Source organism: Hylobates moloch, unplaced genomic scaffold (assembly GCF_009828535.3).
Source record: "Hylobates moloch isolate HMO894 unplaced genomic scaffold, HMol_V3 SCAFFOLD_5, whole genome shotgun sequence".
In the NCBI taxonomy this organism is placed as follows: Eukaryota; Metazoa; Chordata; class Mammalia; order Primates; family Hylobatidae; genus Hylobates; species Hylobates moloch.
Window position 1 is genome coordinate 140,854,093 of NW_026652280.1, and position 22,560 is coordinate 140,876,652.

The following is a 22,560-nucleotide window of genomic DNA, read 5'->3' on the forward strand; positions in this document are numbered from 1 at the left end:
TCTAGGGATTGAAATGTGCATCCTTAGCTTAGCAGAATCTACTATGATTTCACATCACTACATGTGTAGTATAAAAAACCTATAAAAGCAAATTTTCTGTTTTCCAATATGTTCTTTGCACTATCGTCATACTTATACATAAGTTAACAGCTCCACGATAAGTTTTATTGTTTTTGCTTTAAATAATCAATTGTCTTTAAAAGAAATGAAATAAAGGTTGATATTAGAGCAATTCTGGAAAACTTCCTAGGTTTACTCTGATTACTGTATTTTCCAAATGTCGTATGTGAAGTCCTTTACAGGCCCTACCTGCTGGCTTGGATGAAGCAATCCTTGAGGGAAGTCACTGCTATAGTCCTGTTGGGTATCCCTCAGAATCTCTTCAAAATTCACCCTGGAGAAGGAGAAGAGAAGGATGCTTAGAGAGGAAGGGAAATACTGGCGAGGAGATGGGGAGAATGAAATCACTTTAAGACTGTATTTTAAAGGCTTGTTAAGCTTCACTTTTAATGAAGTATAATTTGAAGAGATATATTTCCTTTTGGAAGGCAAGTTTTAAGACACTAGGGGGTTAGTTCACCCAGAGAGATGCTGGTAATTATATTCGAATTGTCAGTAATTCTAGTTCCATCACCAGAAAGCAAAATGCAAGTAGTAAAGGATGACTCTTTACTTGAAATCTCAGGGGGAAGAAAGAACTTTGCTTCTCTCAAGGTCATCTGGTGTTTAAAGAAAATGTGTCATTGATGATTTAATAATATATAACATGAGAAATTGCATTAGTATAATTATGTTAAATTTTATAATCTTATTTTTTATGTAGAGAACAGATTGCCTTAAATCTGCAAGTATCATATTTGACTTAAAATTGCATTCAACATACCATAAATATGTACTTCCTAATCATTTAAATGTTTGCAATCATTGTGTATCTCAGTTAAAATGTATGTTCACATTATACTTTAAATTTATATTTCCTTTGGACATTATTGTATTTTGCAAGACCAGAAAGATTATCTAAAAATTTTCTGTAATGATAATGGAAACCAAGTTAACATCTGAATCATGTTCGATGTGAAAAAGAGAATTGGGGCCAGTTTAACAGTTAGTACCCTTTCTTGGCAGAGAATGATAGAGCACTGCTGTAAAAAGGACTGCTGTCTTTTCTTTTTAAATCTGCATAGTGTTACTAAGTACCGTAGTCCCTCGCCTTTGGAAATACCATGGGTTTTTGGGTCACCAGCTGTGTATTATAATACCAATAGAGAGTACAACTCACAGCCATTTTTTGCATTCTTAGGGCTATTTGTGGCTGTTTCTTTACCTCAGGAGCTGTGACACCTTTTATTTAAATAAGTCCTTATGTTTGTGATCACTGTGCATCAGGTTATCGGGCCTGTGGCTGGCCTTCCAGTTGTTCATCAGTCTGAGCTCACAAGAAGCAGACACAATTGTCAGTCATTGTGCTATTCTGCTAGGTTAAGTCATCCTGGTGGTATCCAAAACATTTCTGGTATAAGAATTATTTTTTTTCTGTTTTGAATTAATGAACCAGAAACAAACTGTGAACATTGTCTGTAAATAGCCTTTGTTCCTTTATGCAGAATGTCCTCAATGTTAAGGCCTGCAAGAAGATAGTATATGTTATATTAGCTTTATAATATTAGGGTTCATGCAGAATGATGGCAGGAGAACCAGCTAGGTTTTATTTCTTACTGATTATTATTGGTTGATGAATTCCTGTGAAGGTTTATGGTATTAGGTTAAATTATATGAAATTGCTATTTGTGTAGACAATTTCATATGACTCAACCTAACAAGAAACAAAGCAGCTTCAGTTCTAGGATACAAGATATAATTCAATTAATTTGCTGTACATCATTGTAAGTCTGCTACAAATGTCTTAAATTAATACATATAACTTAAAAATTGGAACTAGAAAGGAAAGATTTGTTTTCCTCTTATTCTTACTTTGTTTTTACTCTGTGTCATTGCTCTCTTGCTTTCAAGGAAAATACCAACTCTATATATACAGAACATCTCCTGACATTTGCCATTCTGTAGGTCTTGAGGGGTAAACAAGTAAGAACACAAATATTACTTACTCAGTTGTGGGTTAAAGTCATCTTTCTATTATTCTAACAATAACTTAAACTTGCGGCTCTTCCTTAGTGAATTTCCATGAATTCTCTTCTCTCTAGAGAAGACTATTTCATCACAGAAATATATTAGAGGTATTAAAATGCCTTTCCCCTCTCTCTTCTTCCATATTTCTCCATTTGCAGTTTCATCTGTACGGAAAAGGAGCTCTGGTAGCTTTGACCAAGACTTTTCAGTAGGAAATGCTTCAAAATACAAAGCAAGAGCTATTTTCAAGAAAGACCTAAATTTATATTAGGTAAGTTAAATTTTAGATGTCCTTTACAGCTAAAAGTAAACACATTTGATTTAATTATATTAACCAAAGTGTACTCGCATTCAAGTGTTCTTATATGTCAATACTCCTGGATAGATTTAAATTACGTTGACAGAAAACATCCATTTCCTCACATTTTCAAATACCAGGCAAGTAGCAGAACCTGGTCTTTAGCATGGTTGTATTTTAAAAAAATGTAATCCAGCCAAGGCTGATCTTGTTTTTCCTTTATTCTTTAAGCCAGAAGCAATTACTTTTCATTTCAGGATTAAGCGTCTGTAACATTGCCACTGGTCGCTGAGGCTCCTGGTTTCAGCATGTCTCCTTGGTTCCCAGCCAGCTCTGGGTGTTCAGGTAGCAGCTGTGGCTGGGAGTGTCTCTTCAGCCTACATTCCTTGGCCATGAATTTTGCAGCCCTGTTTATCTGATGAAGACCTCCCAGTAGTGAATTGCTCATGACATTGTCACACAGACCTTAATGAATGATATGGAAAGATACTGAATATTTTTCCTCCCGGAATGCCAACCAATCTTCGGTGTCCCAGCCCCTTCACTCCAGCTGATCATGGCAAAGGCTTGGTACTGAGATCCAGTGAGACCTTTGTCTTACAAAAACCACATTCTCACTGGATGCCTACAAGTCCTCTCTATGGGACTGCTACCCAAGCCTGTTTAGAGAATTTTCAACAATTACATCTGCCCATTTGCTGAGTCTCACTTCTCTGCACTAATGATTGACTTCAATTTACATTTTTAATGTACAAATGCTATCACCAACTTCAGTGCATGAAGACCTCTCTTCCTCTCTTCAAACCCATGACTTTGCTTGGAATAACAGGGATAGCTTTATGGCATGGCTTTCTCATTATTTCATGTGTCTTCATTTTGCTTTCCCAAGCCGGATTGTAAATTCCTTGAGAGAGGAGACCCTGAAAACTAGAAATACCTATACAGACAGATAGACAATAAAATAAATAAATAAATAAATAAAAATTTGGACAGAAAGGCATCTGTTGCTCTAAGTAATCCAGAAAATTTGCCTTAACACGTTCAGAAGAGATCTTTGGCTATAATACACAACTCCTCTCCTTTCCCCCGCCTGCCCTCTGCTGGAACTGCTAATGAGCAGTAAGATGGCAAAAGCAGGACGTTGTATGGGAAACGTGAGAAAACAGGGGCTAGTCTGACCAGAAGGCGAGTTGAGTAACTGTGATTTGTGAGTCCACAATGGGGATCTTTGAACTTCTTCATGATGTGCCTTTGTATGACTAGCAACCTCCTCACAAGACTCTATGGTTCACCGTACACAAAGACAGGATTCTGCCTGCCTGCCTGAGATAGACCAAGTGACCTTGTGTGTTCTCTTCCTCCTCTGTGCTTGTTTCATCTGCAGAACCATCTGATGGATGGCAGACAGCTGAACCAGGTACTGCCGCTTCCCAAACACAAATGCCCTCCCCATTCACCATTCCCTGGAGCGTTCACCACCTTTGTCTATGAAAGGCATTTACTAGGGTCTAGCAAGACTGCCAATTTGGTAATGCAAAGCAGGAGATAAGTGTGAAACTCTAGACTGGTTTTCTGTTTCAAAGGGCAGCAGGATGTGACAGCTGCTGAGGCAGCCCTTTGCCCTTGGAGAGGAGAAGCAGAAGTGTGATCACTAGATGACCTCTCCCTCCTGCTGTCTCCTGGGTGGTAGGGACAGTCTCTCTCCCAACCCTACTCTTGGTCAGGTGGCTACATATTATGAAAAAGAGAAGGAAAAACATGTTTTTGCTTTTAAAATTATTATTAAGAGAGAGTACTCTTTGGGGAAGCAGAATCCATTAGCTGAATTCATTTCAGTATCTATGGTTAATTAAGTTAGGCAGCCTTAATGCAATTTTATTATGTAGCCTTTAAGAGCTGTTCTGGTAAATGCCCATCCTATAAATACTTGGACTACTTTATATGTGTGATATCCTTTTTGGAAGGGCAAATCTGAATTATTGTCTAGATATTAATCAGCACACAACCTCATCCAGACAATGCACAGATGCTTCCTCATATTCTGGACATTGTTCAATACATTCAGAAGGTGGAAAAAACTGCTCAGATATGACCTTCTCCATTTTAAGTCAGTGGATAAGTCAGCCTAGTGGCATCCCAAAACATACTTTTGAACATCGATTTCACCTTACTACTGACCAAGTAATTGATTTCTGCATTTCATTCTGTAAATTAAACACTAGACTTTGAATTACTAGAAATACACAGTTAGCCAATAAACCTTCTTATAAAATGACAGTGTTTTAATTTATTAGATGTGTTAGCATGTATTCATGCCTAAGATTTCATCAATCAATTTTCCATTTTAAAAAGCTGTCTCTGGAAGCAACAGTGGAGAGATGCTGAGTTCCAAAAGTAATGTTGTGAAAGGCAGCAGGTCTAGCGTTCCAGGCACATGCTTAACTACATTCTAGTCAATAACCATGTGGCTCCAAGTATAAACCCACATTTTTTAAAGTATCTACCTTCTGAACTGACTCTTTTGGAATGTCAGAATTTTAAAAAGAAAATATTTAAATTCCTCTATTTAAGAGGTGTGCTATGTTTGTTCAGTATTGGAGCAACCTCTGATATTATTTTAAAATATTTATTTTGCTACTTTGACAGCCTTCTACACTGCCCTTGGGTTTCAATTTTGTTTACAGTACTAAATTTCAATAGTTGGCTTCAGATTAAATGAATATTAGTATGTCGTGGTGATTTTATTAATTAGTTGCTTTTGAAAAATTTTTTAAGCTGGAAGTCACGCCAAAATAGAAGCTCTAAGAAACACTACCACCAAGTTAACTTTAAGTCATTTATTCATTTCATTCAGTCAACAAAAATATATTTAACACATAGGACTTGACTGACTTATCCCTAAGCAAGGTAGGCATAGCACCTGGGGCCCACAATACTTTTAGAGGCCTATAAAAACAGTCTTTTAAAGTCAGAAGAAACAAATTATTTTAAAATCAGAAGAAAAAGAAAATTTTAGGTCAAAGGAAGTATATATAATATTAATATATTCATTTTCATACCAGCATGATCATAAAATATAATTTTAAATATTTTTTAATGAAGGAAGGGGCCCAGGAAGGCAAAAGTTTCCAGGACCCATAAAGTGATAATGCAACCCTTCATGACGTATGCCAAGTTTTATCTATGCTAGATTCTAGGGGTAAGAAGACATGTAGGGCACAGTTTATGTATCCAAAGCACTCATAGTCTAATGAAGAAAATGGACATAAAACAGACAGTTCATAATGTGGTTGGTTCCCTTGAAATTGTTTGAAAGAGTAATTACAAGCTGAAAAGCATAAGGGTTTTACTACAGAATGTCATTTAACACACAGACTTGGCCTTATGTTTCTTTCAGTTAAACTTATAAAAAAATTAGGTTTATATATATCTTGATGTTACATAGTGTAAGTATATATGTTTGTTCATTTTAAACACTACTGATATTGCCATTCAGATCTGTAAGTCAGAATGTTCATTATTTTATAAATACAGTCCATCAACAGGACCACAAAGGAAATTCCACATGCTGATATCAGTGGTCCAACGAGGAAAATGAGAAGTGAGATCTAGTTCTCCCTAGCTTAGCAATGCTTACCTATGTTCTTTTGAGTTTTACTGAGATTTCAGAAATGGAACAGAATCCTGGCTGCACTTTCCCTCTTCATAAAATTTCACATTTATATGAGATTCAGCATTTATTTTTTTCTATTACTGTTTCTAATGCCACAATTTGGGTAGTCACAATGTTCCCCTTAACCTAAGTCTTCCTTGTTAATATTTGAGTCCATTTTTACATTTTTTGATTGTTAATTAGAGAATGATTTCTGAACATTTTCTATTTTTAGAGCAATTTTACCTGCATTATCTTATTACACACACAAAAGCTTTTTGAATAAGTAGGACATCATAGGACATTCAAAAGAACACAGACTCAGACAAGCCTGGGTATGAATCTGAATTCTGCCAGTCAAGCTGTATTACTTTGGTCACTTCATTTAATCTCATTTGCATCTCAGCTTCCTCGTCCACAAAATGAGGATCATTATGCATGTCTCATAAAGTTGCCGTAAGAATTAGGATAATATATGTTAAGTGTTAGACCAGCACCTGAAATTTAGTAGATACTAAATAAGTAGCTGCTGTTATTATTTGCCATATTTTATAAATTAGGAAACTGAAACACAGACATATTCCTCATGCCAGTATAGGGGGTTAGGGCACCTAGTTATTACAGGCAAACTGCAGACTTTGTTTTGAACAAGCCTTATTGAGAATAAGAGTGTAGACTACAAAGTACAGAAGCAAAAGATACAGAAAAAACACTGACATCAAACCAACCAGATAACCAATATATGTTTATTGTGCACCTTGTAAGTATAAGACATTCTGTGTACAAGTTGGGCTACTTTGCAAATGATAGAATTCCAACTTGATCACACAAAAAAGAGAATTTGCTGGCTGATGTCACCCAAACACAGAATGTGGACAGCTGGTCCTATGGACGTCTGGACTCAGTGGCAAGTACACTTTTAGGGCTTATACTCTCTATTTCTGATGTATGTTTCCAGTTCTCTTTGCAGATGAGCTTTCTCCATGCCATGGGGAACATGAATCCTAGCAACTATGATCTCTCATCTCATCCTAACAGCAGTTCTACCAGCAAAGAAAGAGGATTTCTTTGTCTTTGTCTGCAGTCTGAAAACAATCCTAAGAATCACTTGCATTGAATCAGTTTAGGTCACGTACTCTTCCCTAAGCCAATCACCAAGCCAGGAAGATGGAGTAATATAATTGGCCCAATTAAGAGCACACGACATGTTAGGAGCTTGAGACCAGCCTGGCTAACGTAGTGAAACCTCATCTCTACAGAAATACAAAAAAAACTAGCTGGGCGTGATGGCACATGCTTGTAGTCCCAGCTACTTGGGAGACTGAGGTGGGAGGATCGCTTGAGCCTGGGAGGCAGAAGTTGCAGTGAGTGGAGATCACACCACTGCACTCCAGCCTAGGCAACAGAGCAAGACTGTCTCAAAAAAAAAAAAAAAAGAGTACATGTTACTGTTGTCATTAGAATAGAGGGAAGTATATTGGGCAAGCAAAACTCATAACCTTTACCTTCGATGAGTTATAATAGAGAAATTAATATTTTAATGGTAGAGTTGGCTCAAGGAGCCAAGAGGCCAGAATATCAGAATGTCTGGCTGAGATGCCATGAGCCCTGAGCAGATATGTCACATGGACTGCTCAGCCAGGAAGGGAAGCCTGTCATAATTTTGTCCCCCACTTGTGTTATCTCGCAGACTACAGACTTAAATTTATTTCTTAATATGCATACTATTTAAAGAAGGAAGTTATAAACATTTGGGCATTATCTTAGAGAAAGCAGAACTTTCTAAAGAGAGTGACTAGAGGCTGGACCACAGACTAACATCCCTATTGGTTGAAAAATTGTAGGCTGTCTTGTCCTGTTGGAAAACATTATTTTAATAGATTGCTTAATGCTTTTCCTTCCTGTAGCATGGGCTTGGGGGAGTGGTACTCAAAGCAGACTTATAAATTGGATTGCATAGTGAATGAACTTTGCTTAATGGCTTTGCTAGGTTTATTTAAGACATTGAACTGTTTGCCCTTGTCTCCAGTGGTTCAATGACCACTCATCATTACATTAGTGGGATAACTATTATGCTGTGTTAGAGATATGGAGAGCTTGTGACTGGGTGAAGAGTCAGTGTTTTGACTTTTTATGCCAACATCATTATTTTCCCACTCGTTTCACATTTCTCCTGTCAGTTCAGCCCTCAATTCAAGGTTACCTTGATTACTTTCAGGTTTTTTAGTGATGAATCTTTCTAAACTATTTTTACCTCAAATTCTTCCTATATCTTCACAAACTCACTTTTTCTTCTTTTCTGTCTCAAAATTAGAGGTATTCCTAGTCTTTTCCAGCACTAAATTCTTCCCTCTTCCACCTCCTTAGAAAACTAACTTCTTTCATTCCTTCATCTTCTGTTTGCATTTTCAACTATCTCTCTTCATTGCATCTTTCTCCACTTATACACCACAAGCCTACCTCTTGAAACAGTATCAAGTGAGATCATGTTTGGGAAAGTGCTCTGTTACTCTGAAGTGGAATATAAATATGGAATAATATCATAATCCTGTCTTTCTTCTTCCCTCCATGATCATTTCAAAAAACCATCAATATAAAATATTTTTTAATTTTACCATGTCACTGTTCAACTCATTACCTAATGTCTTAAAATCTGATTCTGTCTCCTAAAATACTATATTGGGGGTTCATAACTTTGTCTTCCAGTATTTGACACAGTTAACTGCATCCTGCTTCCTTGGTTTTTGTAACCTCATTACCTGGGTTTGCCTCCTCTCCCTTTAACCATTCCTCTTTCCTTCAATGTCCATCTTTTCCCTTCTACCTCTAAATGTGAGTGGTCTCTATCATTCTGTCCTTCCTTCTCTCCCTCTCTCTCTGATTCTCATAAATACTCCTTGAAACCACCAACAAATTCTTTTCTTCAACCTCTGTTAATTGCCTGCTGATAATTTTAACCTACATGTCCCACTAGCCCCCAAAGAAAATGTATAGTAAAATAAACTCTTACCCCACTCCAAATATCTTCCACCTTATCTCAGCCAACAGTGTTACTCTTTTACCAAGTCACCTAGGCTTGAAACCCTAATTCCATGATTGATTTTTCCCTCCTCCTTATCCCTGAATCTAATTTCAGCCATATTTTGCAAACATTTATGCTGTCTCTGCCTTCTCTTCCTTCAGGTAGTGATAGCTCAGGCTGCTGGAATACCACACACCCTATTATTTTTGCTTTCAGTAGGGTTGTCCAAGCATATTTTGTGGTCATACTCTTTTTCCCTTCTTTGTTCCTTAGTTCTTTCCCTTTTCTGGTCTGAATAACCATTTTAACTTTATTCACAAAGACCACTAAATCTTCTATGCTAACATTTTCTCAGAACTTCCACTAAACATGTTTAGAATGGCTAGAATGGCCTGTATAACATGCCTGGTAAGTAACAGCTGGGTGCAAGTTGACTATTGTTTATAAGTAGTGACATGACAAAAATACATTTCATAGCTGTATGTCTTTATTAATTTGCATTTTCAAATGCAGTCAGCATCTTCATATTAGCAAATTCAACTGCATTTGATTCAGAATGCTGAAATTTTGAGGATGTAAGACATGCTAATGAATATACACTGAACATGTTGCCTGAGTTTTAATACTTTTTCACCAGTCATCAGAATATAATTCCAGTTTATGTCTAGCCTCATCAGAAACATCACCTTTCAGTCTCTAGGACTCTAGCTCTCTAACTTTCTTTCTGCAGATCCTATTAGCAAAAAAAAAGATTAAGGACAGCTTCAGTTTTCCCAGTTTTGACATTAAGGGTATTTGATGCCACAGTAGTATACTGTGCAACTGCAAAAAAGAATAGGGAAGCTCTTTATGTGTCTATATGGAAAGATCTCTATTAGGAAATGAATGTTCATGTCTCCCTCAAAATTCATGTGTTTAAGTCCTAACCCTCAATATGATGATGATATTTGGAGATGAGGCCTTTGGGATGTAATTGGGGTTAGATGAGGTTATGAGTGTGGGACCCTCATGATGTGATTAGTGCCTTTATAAGAATAGATGCCAGAAAGCTTGCTGGTTCTCTATCTGCCATGTTAGGACATAGCAAGAAGAAAGCCATCTGAAAACCAGGAAGAGAGCCCTCACCAGAATCTGACCATGCTGGTGCCCTGATCTTGGACTTTCAGCCTCCAGAACTGTAAGAAAATTAATTTCCGTTGTTTAAGCCACACAATCTATAGTATTTTGTTATGGCAGTCTGAGCTGACTAATACAGTCTCCAATATTTATTATTATTATTATTATTATTATTATTATTATTATTATTATTATTTTGAGACAGAGTCTTGTTCTGTCACCCAGGCTGGAGTCCAGTGGTGCAATCTCAGCTCACTGCAACCTCTGCCTCTGGGTCCAAGTGATTTGCCTGCCTCAGCCTCCTGAGTAGCTGCGATTACAGGTGTGCACCACTACACCTGGCTAATTTTTTGTATTTTTAGTAGAGATGGGGTTTCACCATGTTGGTCAGGCTGGTCTCGAACTCCTGACCTCCAGTGATCTGCTTGCCTCAGCTTCCCAAAGTGCTGGGATCATAGGTGTAAGCCACTGCATCTAGCCTCCAAGATTTATTTTTAAGTGGGGGAGAAAAGAGTGCCAATGTGTACTGCAATGGGAGTAAAAAAAAAAGAAGAGAAAATATAGAGAATATACTTGTACTGGCTTGCATATATATTTTTTAAATCTTGGGAAGTGTAAATGAGAAACTGATAATATTGGTTACCTGTTTTGTGGGGATAGGCAGATAGAGAATAGGGGAGGAAAGGAGACATTGCTGTATGTCTTTTTATACTTTTTGATGCCTGAACTATGTGAAGGTGCTACCAGTTCAAGGAATTAAATAAATAAAATTTACTTTTTTAAAGTAATAAAACAAAAACATTTAATAACAAAAACATTTCATTTGGAAAAATAAGACTATATTCAAAGAAGAAAGATACTGATTATGTTGAAAGAAGATGGCTGACTAGCAGAATAACTAAAGCAGAAGTTTACATTTGATGCAGGCACAATTTGAACAAGATGAAAGAGTAGGAGCAGATGTATTAAATAGCTTTCCCAGTCAGCTCTTTAATAACCGCCATGACAGTGTAGGCAGTTCTTACTGTTACTGCCCTTTTCTTGGATCTGCATTGGCTACTGCCAGCAGAGCTGGAAGTGCCCACATGACATGTATTCAGCTGAAAGATGATAACCACAAGTTCTCAAGCACTCTCAATAATGCTCAGATGGTGCCTGAGAGTAACACCTTCTCCTTCAACTTCCCTTGGTTGGAGGTCCTAAGTACAAGGAGAGCAACTACTGAGAAAAAGATCCAGTCATCCATTTGAAGAAGGTTAATGTCTCTTCCAAGAACACAAATGTAACTTTTCTCACAACCTACTTTGGCCAATTAAACATCCAATTGTTTTACGGACACTATATCATACTGCCCCAGAGCATTGTCCTTATGTAGTTCTGATCATTTTATTTCTGTTTAATATCTATCAAAGAATTCTAGTTTCAGGGTAAAATCCAAAATTCAAAATATCTTATTCAAAGACTCTGGTCATCAGGCTTCAGCCTATCTCTCTACCCACATCTGCTCATTTTGAGCTGTTTTGCCATGACCCCAAAGTGCTTTTCTTTCTCTACCTCCATGCCTTTTTAAATGCTATTTTCATTGCCTGCACTACCCTTCTATTTCTTCCTTTTGATGATGCTTTTCCAAATTAAAGTGAGTGTTCTTTTTCTAATATCACCCTGTATTTATTGCACACCATTGAGATTCTCTATGTGCTTGTCCTTTCTATCAGACTCGAGAAGTTCAGGGGCCATAGCATATCCATTTTGCATCTCCAATGCTGGCATCCAGTAAGCATTTGATGGTTGAATGAATGAATAAATATGTAGTCTAGCTGAAGTTTTAAAGACAGAACATTGTAGTACCCTATAATAAAATCCTAACCAAGGCTTAGGAAAAGTGCCTTGCAGGAGGATTCTAACTCTGCATTTTAAGAGTATAATTCAGCCTCAGATTGACTTGTAAAAGCTGAATTCTGTCAGGACAATTCTCCCTGAGCCTTTTGATTTTTTGGAAGGCTTTCAATTTTGCAGATTTGTGTGTGTGTGGTTTGAAAACTCTGGTGAGTATTCCCATAATAAGGTAGCTCTTTGACAATCTCCTCTGTTTAAGAGCATTTTACTTCTCATATCCTAAAGCATGGATGACAGCTTGCAATCCAGTGGATTTTCATCCTTATCTCCTGAAAACCACATTTCTTAGGCATTGTGGTAGTAAGTTCTATATCTATGAAAATCACCCCACAGAAGTGAGTCTTCAGCTCAAACCTCAGATCCACATTTGCTTGCAAGAGAGCAAGAGTGACAGCAGGGCAAACTCAACCACTTTGTAGTTAGATGTCTTTCTCATGTGTCTTTCTCAAAGATTTTCTTTTAAAATGTGAAATTTCCAGAAAAATCTAACAGTTTCTAGCCAAAATAATTCACTTCCCAAGCTAAAGGGGTTGATTTTGGTGGGCTTCATTTGTGTCAATAGGCCACTAGTGAGGCAGACTTCAGAGATAAGCCCATCTTTTGTTAATTAAGTTCACTCTGAACAAAACAGACAAAATAAATGCTTGAACCCCACCTATTTAGACATGCTTGCATAAACATGGCTTCATAATAGTTTGCTTTCAGAGTCCATTGACTTTGTCCTATGGATGCTATTTAAATGCGTCCATTGATATATTTAATGTGTTAGTGCCATTTTCTATAGTAATGAGCATAGTCACAAGCCTGAGTATACATTTGAGCAAAATCCTGGCACTAATCGCAATGTAAATAGCACATTTGATCTTACATGTGGCTGAAGGCAAAATGTAAATCCAACAAAATTTGCAGGATTTTAGTTCTGATGCCATTTCTTGTAAAGTTTGGGGATAAAAATGATAGGAGTCCTGGAATATTTCTCCCAGTCTAGGATTTTAGTTATTCTGCAGTTACCAAATCTGCAAAATTTCTGGATTTGTCCTCCTCCAGGAAACACTATCTTAATTAAATAATTAATTAAGCTCATTTAAAAGCCAGTGGTTCTCCTGTGGTTTGCTTCTATAATTGCCTCTTTACTCATTAAAAAAAAACTACCTAAGCTAACTCTTTTATTTGTTCTTAATATGATGCTTTACCTAGTTCATGCAATTGTTTATCATATGGCTTATGTGTCTTTCTGTGTTGTCATTGTCATTATCTGTAGAAAATTGTTAGGTCCCAAAAGGCAGGACCTGAGTATCCTTATTTTCTGTGGCACCCACACAGCATTATATGATATTAAACAGGTAATAATTATTTTAGTGTGATGAAGACGGGAATCTATAGCATGCTGATGTAATGTGAGTTTAACATCAAAAAATAAAGTTACTGAAGCTCTGGTATGCTATTCATAGCACACAGTAACCTGTATCAGTTACTAAGAAGGGTTTAGTATTATGTGAAAGCAGTTGATGAAATGTTCAAAATAGCCAGCTTCCAATGACTCAGAGTACATGTGTCCCTTAAATTGCTCACCTGCTTTTGCTCTAGAGCTATGTTTCAGCCTTTATGTTTCCAGAAAGAGGCTGAAAAGGCATATAGGAGGTCAAATCAGCCACCTTCTACATTTTGGTGGTTCTGGTGATAGGGTTACTGAGAGAGATGGTGATAATGATTGTTAAACCATTATTTTTAGGGATTAATGTGGAATTTACATTTACAGTTTGCATCATTAAATCGACATGCATTATCAAATGCACTGTTTGTAGAACTGTGGAGAAATTCCTTTTTCTATCAAAAGCTCTGCATGGTTAGTCTGACTGTAGATCTTGTATGCACATGCTAGTCTTGATGGACTAGCAGAGCTCAGAGGACCAAGCCTTAAACACAGAGCACAGTTTCCTAGAAGTAAAGAATTTAACCTTTGTTCTAGTCCTTCCATCAGCCTCATCAGCAGGAAAACTGTCAAGATTGATTTCAAATGAATCATCCTTGGCAGCATTTTTCCCCCTAAAACCGCTTATCTGTCACTTTATGGAAATTGCTACTTGCCCTCAGTGGTATGCAATATGACCTCAGACATTACGCATAATTCATTATACCACAAAGTTGAAAAAATATATATAATACATATAAATATATTATATATTAAACATAAATAAATAGGTAGATAGATAAAATTTATCCTGAACCAGCTATCTATCAATAAACTCAGCAGTTTTACAGTTAAGTTCTGAAACCACGGCCTTTTGGTCACTTGCCGCCAGTATTCTTCCAAGAGAGATTAAGAAATCTTTGGCCTAGAGGCAACCTTTAAAATGTACTGAGAAGTGCATTTTTGCCAGCTCTATTAATATTACTTCTACCTAGATGGCCCACATATTTCTTGATATTCTTTAAATGTTTGCAAACTGGGTTTATAACATTTCCTCCTCCTTCAAAACAACCCCAGCCCCTTAGGCACTGTGTCTTTAAGACACAGCATTAGACAACTTTCACTCCTGGAGTGTGTATCTATGATCAAATATGATCATATGCTCTATTCTGAATTGAAATTAGCTTTATGACTTCTACAATCAGAGCAAGTGTTGGGCTTAATGAGTTGAGACTAGATAACAGAAGATGCATCTTTCACAGGCTGTAGCACTGAGTCCCCACTTTTCTCATACAGGTCCGCGATCCATGGTCTGCAATTCAGAAATCCAAAGGGCTCTCTGAAAAGCAAAAGTTTTAGTAACAAAATTTGGTGGCCAAAATTGATGTGAAGCGTTATAGTCCCCATTCATCTCACTTAATGGAAATATTAGTACATTTGATTATGGGTGGCTGCCCAGGACCCACTGGGGGTGTTACATAAACAGATATACTCACCACATTATCTTCCTAAAATCCAAAAAATGTTACATCTAGCATCAAATATTTTGGGTAAGAAATTGTTAACTGTACCTTTCCTTAAAATACTAAAGATTTTTTACTGGGGAGAGTGAGCCAATCAGGTTTTGAAGTTCACGAAAGGCAAATCTGTAGATGAGGGTCTTGATGAGGGCAGAAGTTTAGGGTAGGTTCTAAGACTTTACAATGTAACATCCTCTCTGGTTCTCTTCTGTGCTCCTAGTTTTGTACAGATTTATTTTTGAGTGTTGGTCAAAATAAGGGGACAAAATAAGGGGAACGTTATTTTTTAAGAGAATTCTTTTTTTTTTTTTTTGAGATAGTCTCGCTCCATTGCCCAGGCTGGAATGCAGTGGCACGATCTTGGCTCACTGTAATCTCTGCCTCCCAGGTTCAAGCGGTTTTCCTGCCTAAGCCTTCCGAGTAGCTGGGACTATAGGCATGTGCCACCACGCCCAGTTTTTTAGTAGAGATGGGGTTTGACCATGTTGGCCAGGCTGGCCTCGAAATCCTGACCTCAGGTGATCTGCCCACCTCGGCCTCCCAAAGTGTTGGGATTACAGGCATGAGCCACCATGCCCAGCCAAAAATTCATTTTTATTGTTGTCCCCTTCTTCCTTTTCTGTGAAAGTCCTCATCCTAAGAAATTTATATATTTTATATTAAATCATTTCCTATTGATTTTTGTTGTGATTTTCAAAGGTGGATTTTCACAGATAAAATCTTAGCTATTGCCCAAGACATAGTAAAGGGTCACATGTATGAATTTTTATAATTGGAAGAAAATTCTGCCTTTGTGAGTGCACATGTCCATCCACATTTCATCCCTCCATCCCTCAAAACCCTAGTGAAGGGCATTAAAGAATGGTTGATGTATATATAATGTCTGTTAAGCATGCACTATGTATTTCATCCTCATTTATTGGGTCTGGGATTGAAGTTTATAGCCAGCATGGACCTTACCTACTTTTTGAGACAAAATTCACTGTTTTGTTACAGGCAAAATTCTGGTGTGGTGTGACTGCTGTGGCTCAGTCCGAATATGTTTTTTTCTGTAATTTTATCATTATTACATGATTGCAATACCAGTTTTGTTTTTCAATTGGAAAGCAACATTTTCTACTGTTGAAAGACATTTTTTGACAAATTAACCCTTCCTAGTATTGAGTACTAAGTTGAGGACTGCATCTTCTTGTTTTTTTACATTATAGAGAATAAAATACTATTGATTTGAAAAATACATATCACTTGGTATCTCTGTCTTGGTTTCAGTGGTGATACAGAATTGGTTTCATTAACTCTTACATGGTTGGTAATCACCGATCAAGAAAGTGGGAAAACAAAACTTTAAAACCTCAATCCTGAGTAGGAAGTAGGTTATGTTAGGTAAATTTATAGGTAATCTATGCATGTGCTAACGGAGTTGGAAAGAACCTTACGGAGCATATTACCTGATAAACTTGAGTGGGGTGGGTTTGGGAGAACAAACTAACAGGATTATTGTGTCTTCTAGTTGGTACATGGGGGCAACTGATGTACCCCCTTCAGAACCTTAACTGTTATTAACAGTGGCGGTAACAACACAAACCAGTGAGCAGAGATACAGCTCTTAGGCCAAGCTGGCCAGACTATATGGCTGCAGGAAGTGACTGACCAGTGACAGTGCTCAGCCAGACCAAGACGAGGAGGGAAGAGTCAGTAAGCTTCCTGGAGGCTAAGGTGTTCCTGTGGTGGGAAAGTGTGCCCCCAGCCTTCATCGATGAGCTATGGGTCTTAAAGTTAGTCTCCTCTTGTTGGGATTTCACACTCATTAAATAACCTGATAATAACCTGGTTTTCCATGTAACTGCCTCTAGGAAGAAAAGTACTGTTCATGATGACATAGGTATTTCAGTGTGCATGGTAAAAGTTCTATATCTTACTACAAAGTAATAAACTAGCTGGTTTATAATGTGTAAAAAAGATTTTTGAGAAATCATTGGGGGTGGTATCATATTAAGTGATATCCATATGGGTAGTTGTTCTCATAACATCTTGTATGTAACTATAACACTTATAATGTATTAATAATTTGTTTTCAATCTTTTAATTTGGACTAGACATAACTCCTTCAGAGAGAAATTGTCTTTAGGCTGGGTAGGTGGCTCACATCTGTAGTCTCGACACTGTGGGAGGCTGAGGCAGGCAGATCACCTGAGGCCAGGAGTTCGAGACCAGCCTGGTCAACATGGTGAAATCCCATCTGTACTAAAAATACAAAAAGTAGCTGGGTGTGGTGGCACACGCCTGTCAGCTACTTGGGAGGCTAGGGCAGGAGAATCACTTCAACCTGGGAGGCGGAGGCTGCAGTGAGCTGAGATTGTACCACTGCACTCCAGCCTGGGTGACAAAGCAAGACTCCATCTCAAAAAAAAAAAAAAAACCAAAAACCCAAAGAAATGATTTTTATTATTTTGTGAAGTATATGCTTCTTAAAGAAAAATTGGAAAATACATAAAATTTTAAAGAAAACAAAAATCACCTATAAGCCCACTTCTTCAAGATAACAAATGTTACTATTATATTTTATTAAGCATTTTCTCCTATACATGTCATTAAAGTAAAACTGTGATCGTACTAAAACATTATTTTCAAAAGCATTATTTTTAATGACTACAGAATATCCCACAGGTATGGATATACCTTGATGTATTTAACTACTCTTTTGTTGTAGGGCTTTCCAGTTGTTTCTGATTTTACATTTTAATTTAATTAATTAATTTATTTATTTATTTTTGAGACAGAGTCTTGCTCTATTGCCCAGGTTGGAGTGCTGTGGCACGATCTTGGGTCACTGCAACCTCCATCTCCCCAATTCAAGTGATTCTCGTGCCTTAGTCCCCTGAGTAGCTGGGATTACAAGTACTCGCCACCACACCCGGCTACTTTTTGTATTTTTAGTAGAGATGGGGTTTCACCATGTTGGTCAGGCTGGTCTCAAACTCCTGTCCTCAGGTGATCCGCCAGCTTCGGCCTCCCAAAGTGCTGGGATTATAGGTATGAGCCACCGCACCTTCCTGTTCCTGATTTTTAAAATGATGAATAGAGAAACCATTTCTTAATCAGATCGTTAGCCACAGTATCTACCACACTTAGTCACTTAATATAAAAGTACTGAATTGGAAAGTTATTTTCATCTGAGATCCTATCCTGAATAGGTTTATTAGGTTTTATTAGAAGCTTAAGAGGAATCTGACAAAATGAACTCCAGAGCACATATATTTTGGTGTGGAAGGGAGCAGTTTAAGCCTGTGCTCAGAGAGGTGATGCAGGGATAGGGAACTGCTAACAGTGTGTGGGGTGGAGCAGGGGCACATAGGAGAATTTCTAAGGTCAATGTTGACTTTGTCACAGTTTTACCTACTGACAGAAGTGTTGAACCATCCACAGTGGGTTACTTCTCCCACTCTTCTGAAGAAGGAGCTGTTTTGTCACTCGTTCTGTTTCTCTTTTAATTGCTCATAGTTGTTCCTATGAGAGCAGACATGTGCTCTTTGAATTTAATTGAATGTCTGCTTCAGAAAAACGTGACCAGGAAATATTATCTTCTTAGATTTCAGTATGTGTAAGATGGGCATAGTCGTTTATAAAAATTCCCAAATCAGAATTTTGTGACCTCTTCTAGAACATGTGATTAGCCTGGCCCAACATGACTCTCTCCCAAGCAGGGCCAAACAGATGGAAGCTGGAAGCACCATTTTCACCCTAAAGGGATCAAGACAAGGCCCAGCAAACTGAACTAGCAATATCTAATTGTCTAGTGTTCTGATAATGCTCACATTGACCCCACCTCCAGAGTGCCTGTTACCATAACATCTGGAACTGTTATAACACTGCCTGTTTTGATATGTGGCCAAAACCACTCTACTTTCAAACTGTGTGAACACTGTTGTAATACTCAATAAGCAATTAGTGGTGCAAACCCCAATTGTGGTAATATTAGTGCCTAATTTGTTTTATTTAATTAAGCATTTAATTTCCTTCTGGTGTCTTTATAAAAGAAAAACAGAAGGGAGGAAAAATAATCTCAGATTATTAACTACTTTAAGCTTTTCACCTACTACCTCTTGGGCTATAGCAAATCATTAATCTTTTAAAAGCAAAATGCAAAATAAAGTAAAATAAAAATTAAATGTAAACTTTCAAAAGGCAATAAAAATATAATTTCTTTTAAAGCATGTATTTCACCATATTTCTAGAATATTGTAAAGTAATATACAATTATATAGAATACAGCATTATACAGTAATGTAATATGCTTTAGACTATCCCCCATAATATTAACAACCCATTCTTTATCAATTGATATTCATTAGTCTTGTCTGACAATGCCAAACCTCTTCCCTGATCTCCAACTTACCCGTCAATGACCACTTCTAATGAGGATCTGAACACTATTGCAGTAAGGCGGACAATATTATAAAATTCAAGAAACATTATGTCACAATAGGAAGGATACAACTGAAAGGATAATGATACGGTTTGGTTGTGTCCCTACCTGAATATCATCTTGAATTGTAGTTCCCATAATCCCCATATGTTGTGAGAAGAACCCAATGGGAAGTTATTGAATCATGGGGGTGGGTTTTTCCCATTCCGTTAGTGAATAAGTCTCGTGAGATCTGATGGTTTCATAAATGGGAGTTCCCCTGCACAAGCTCTCTTGCCTGCCATCATGTAAGATATAACTTTGCTCCTCCTTCACCTTCCGCCGTGATTGTGAGGCCTCCTCAGCCATGTGGAACTGTGAGTCTATTAAACTTCTTTCCTGTATAAACGACACCATCTCAGGTATATCTTCATTAGCAATGTGAGAGCAGACTAGTACAGATAATTCCTAAAATTAATTAAGATGTCAGAAAGCGTTCTTGGCAAAAAGCAAGTTAGAGTGGAAACTTCTCTTTTCTTTTTAAAGATGTATCCTATGATATGGTCTTTAGTGGAAACCCATGTTTTCTATAAAAGTGAAACTGATTTTTCTGTATAATATTCTTGCCCATTTCTCTCCAAAATGGTTTATCTGTCAGCATTCTCACAAAAGAAAAATCTGCTTTCCAAGGCAATTTCCTTTCCCTTTTTTCCCTGTATTTTTGAAAAATCCTTTCTTTAAAGGCTTTTCTAATATTTTTTTTAGAAAGAAAGTTGGAGAAACTGAGATTAGGAGATTTTGAGTTGGCAGATGGCATAGATCATTAATTTTTTGCAATTATGGTTAATGAATTAAAATAACAAAAACTGAATAGAGAATAGAAGCCCATATACTAGGGAATAAAAGCATAAAATTTCCTGTACAATAAATTGTAGACAATCTGTACAGCGTTTTTTTATTGATGCATATGCTAATTTGATGGTTGAGATGTTTAAATAAATTCCCTGAAAAATTTAGTAAGTAGCTACATATGTGACCTGTATGAACACAAATTACCATTTTCTTCTAGCTTTCACATCAAAATTTCACATCATAATATACTATATATATTTCTATATATAGTAGAGATAATATATACATATACATATACTATCTCTGCTATATATAGTATAGCAGAGATAGTAGTGTGAGTCATATATCATCTTCAAAGAGCAGGATAATCTTGGCATGAGTTAATCTTGATTTACATTTTAACTCCACTCTATAATAACCACCAGGATGTGTTATATTTTCGGTAGATAATGTTTTCTTCGGGTGGTTTTCAATGCTGACTTCTCTGAATCTGCATAGTTCTCATGTAAGCTGTCATGAGGTTGTAGGGGACACTCTTCTAGCTGTAAAGGCTGTAGAAAAGGCCTGAGGGCAGATGCATATTATTGACAGGCCCCCCGTCATTGGGGAGGCACGTATTTGTGGAGCCCTTACCTGTGTCAGGGCTCTCAGCCAGGAGCTGACCCTCAGCTTTAAAACAAGGTTAACAATATCACTGGCATTCCAGCTGTAGCACATAGATTTTCCTCTTCCTTCCTCCAACATGCTGAATTCCCTCCCACCTTGTGTCTTTGCTTATATGCTCAGCTCAGTTTGGTAATTTCTCTCCACTCCTAATTAATACCTACTCATCTTTCAATTCTCAGCTCAGAAGTCACCTCTCCAGGGAAGTCTTCCTTTATTCCCACAGATGGGATTTACGTTATTACACATGCTCATGGTACCCAGTCCTTTTCCTTTATAGCACTTAGTTTGTGAGTATTTAGTGATGGTTTGATTCATAGCTGTCTCTCTGCTAGATAGTATTAGCACCTACTACTAGTCAGTGACTAGTGCTAGTTGTGTAAATAAATCTGTATTATGGACCCTGTTTTTAATTCAGAACAAAGTTAGCAAAACTTCAGAAAATGAAAGAAATTTTTCTGAAAATATTATTGAAATACTATCCTGGAAGAATAACAGAACTTGATACTAAGAGTGTGACTGGTCAATGATACATGCTCCTTCCATCAAGAGAAGGTGTCTGTTCCCCTTCCTTTGATGGGCAGGCCTGTGACTGCTTTGACCAGTATAGAATAGCAGAAATCATGCCATGCTAGCTATGTGCATAGCCCCTAAAGAGCATGCAGCTTCCACTTCCCACCTGTAGGAAGCCAACCACCAAGAAATGAGACTATTCTGGGACCACCATTCTGTGAGAATCCTGAGCCACATGAAGAAGCTCTGGAAGAAGTGACCTATGTGGAGGGGGTGAGGTGGGGGTCAGGCTGAACAACACTGAGGCACCAATAAACATACATGTGCATGTGTCTTTATAGCAGCATGATTTATAGTCCTTTGGGTATATACCCAGTAATGGGATGGCTGAGTCAAATGGTATTTCTAGTTCTAGATCCCTGAGGAATCGCCACACTGACTTCCACAATGGTTGAACTAGTTTACAGTCCCACCAACAGTGTAAAAGTGTTCCTATTTCTCCACGTCCTCTCCAGCACCTGTTGTTTCCTGACTTTTTAATGATGGCCATTCTAACTGGTGTGAGATGGTATCTCATTGTGGTTTTGATTTGCATTTCTCTGATGGCCAGTGATGATGAGCATTTTTGCATGTGTTTTTTGGCTGCATAAATGTCTTCTTTTGAGAAGTGTCTGTTCATGTCCTTCGCCCACTTTTTGATGGGGTTGTTTGTTTTCTTCTTGTAAATTTGTTTGAGTTCATTGTAGATTCTGGATATTAGCCCTTTGTCAGATGAGTAGGTTGCAAAAATTTTCTCCCATTCGATAGGTTGCCTGTTCACTCTGATGGTAGTTTCTTTTGCTGTGCAGAAGCTCTTGAGTTTAATTAGATCCCATTTGTCAATTTTGGCTTTTGTTGCTATTGCTTTTGGTGTTTTAGACATGAAGTCCTTGCCCATGCCTATGTCCTGAATGGTATTGCCCAGGTTTTCTTGTAGGATTTTAATGGTTTTAGGTCTAACATTTAAGTCTTTAATCCATCTTGAATTAATTTTTGTATAAGGTGTAAGGAAGGGATCCAGTTTCGGCTTTCTACATATGGCTAGC

The 22,560-nt window shown here is 37.4% G+C and overlaps 1 protein-coding gene across 2 annotated transcripts in view; it reads left to right on the top strand.

Annotated features, from left to right (window-relative positions):
• Positions 1 to 22,560, top strand: part of DDAH1 (dimethylarginine dimethylaminohydrolase 1) — a 272,971-nt gene that overhangs the window by 80,944 nt on the left and 169,467 nt on the right. Inside the window, exon 1 of one of the 2 annotated variants that reach the window (XM_058439624.1) lies at positions 2,351 to 2,398. The exons of the other annotated variant lie outside the window; for it this stretch is intronic. The gene's annotated coding sequence lies outside the window, so the exon portion shown is untranslated. Of the gene's footprint in view, positions 1 to 2,350; positions 2,399 to 22,560 lie in introns of those variants that run through there. 2 annotated transcript variants of the gene reach the window in all.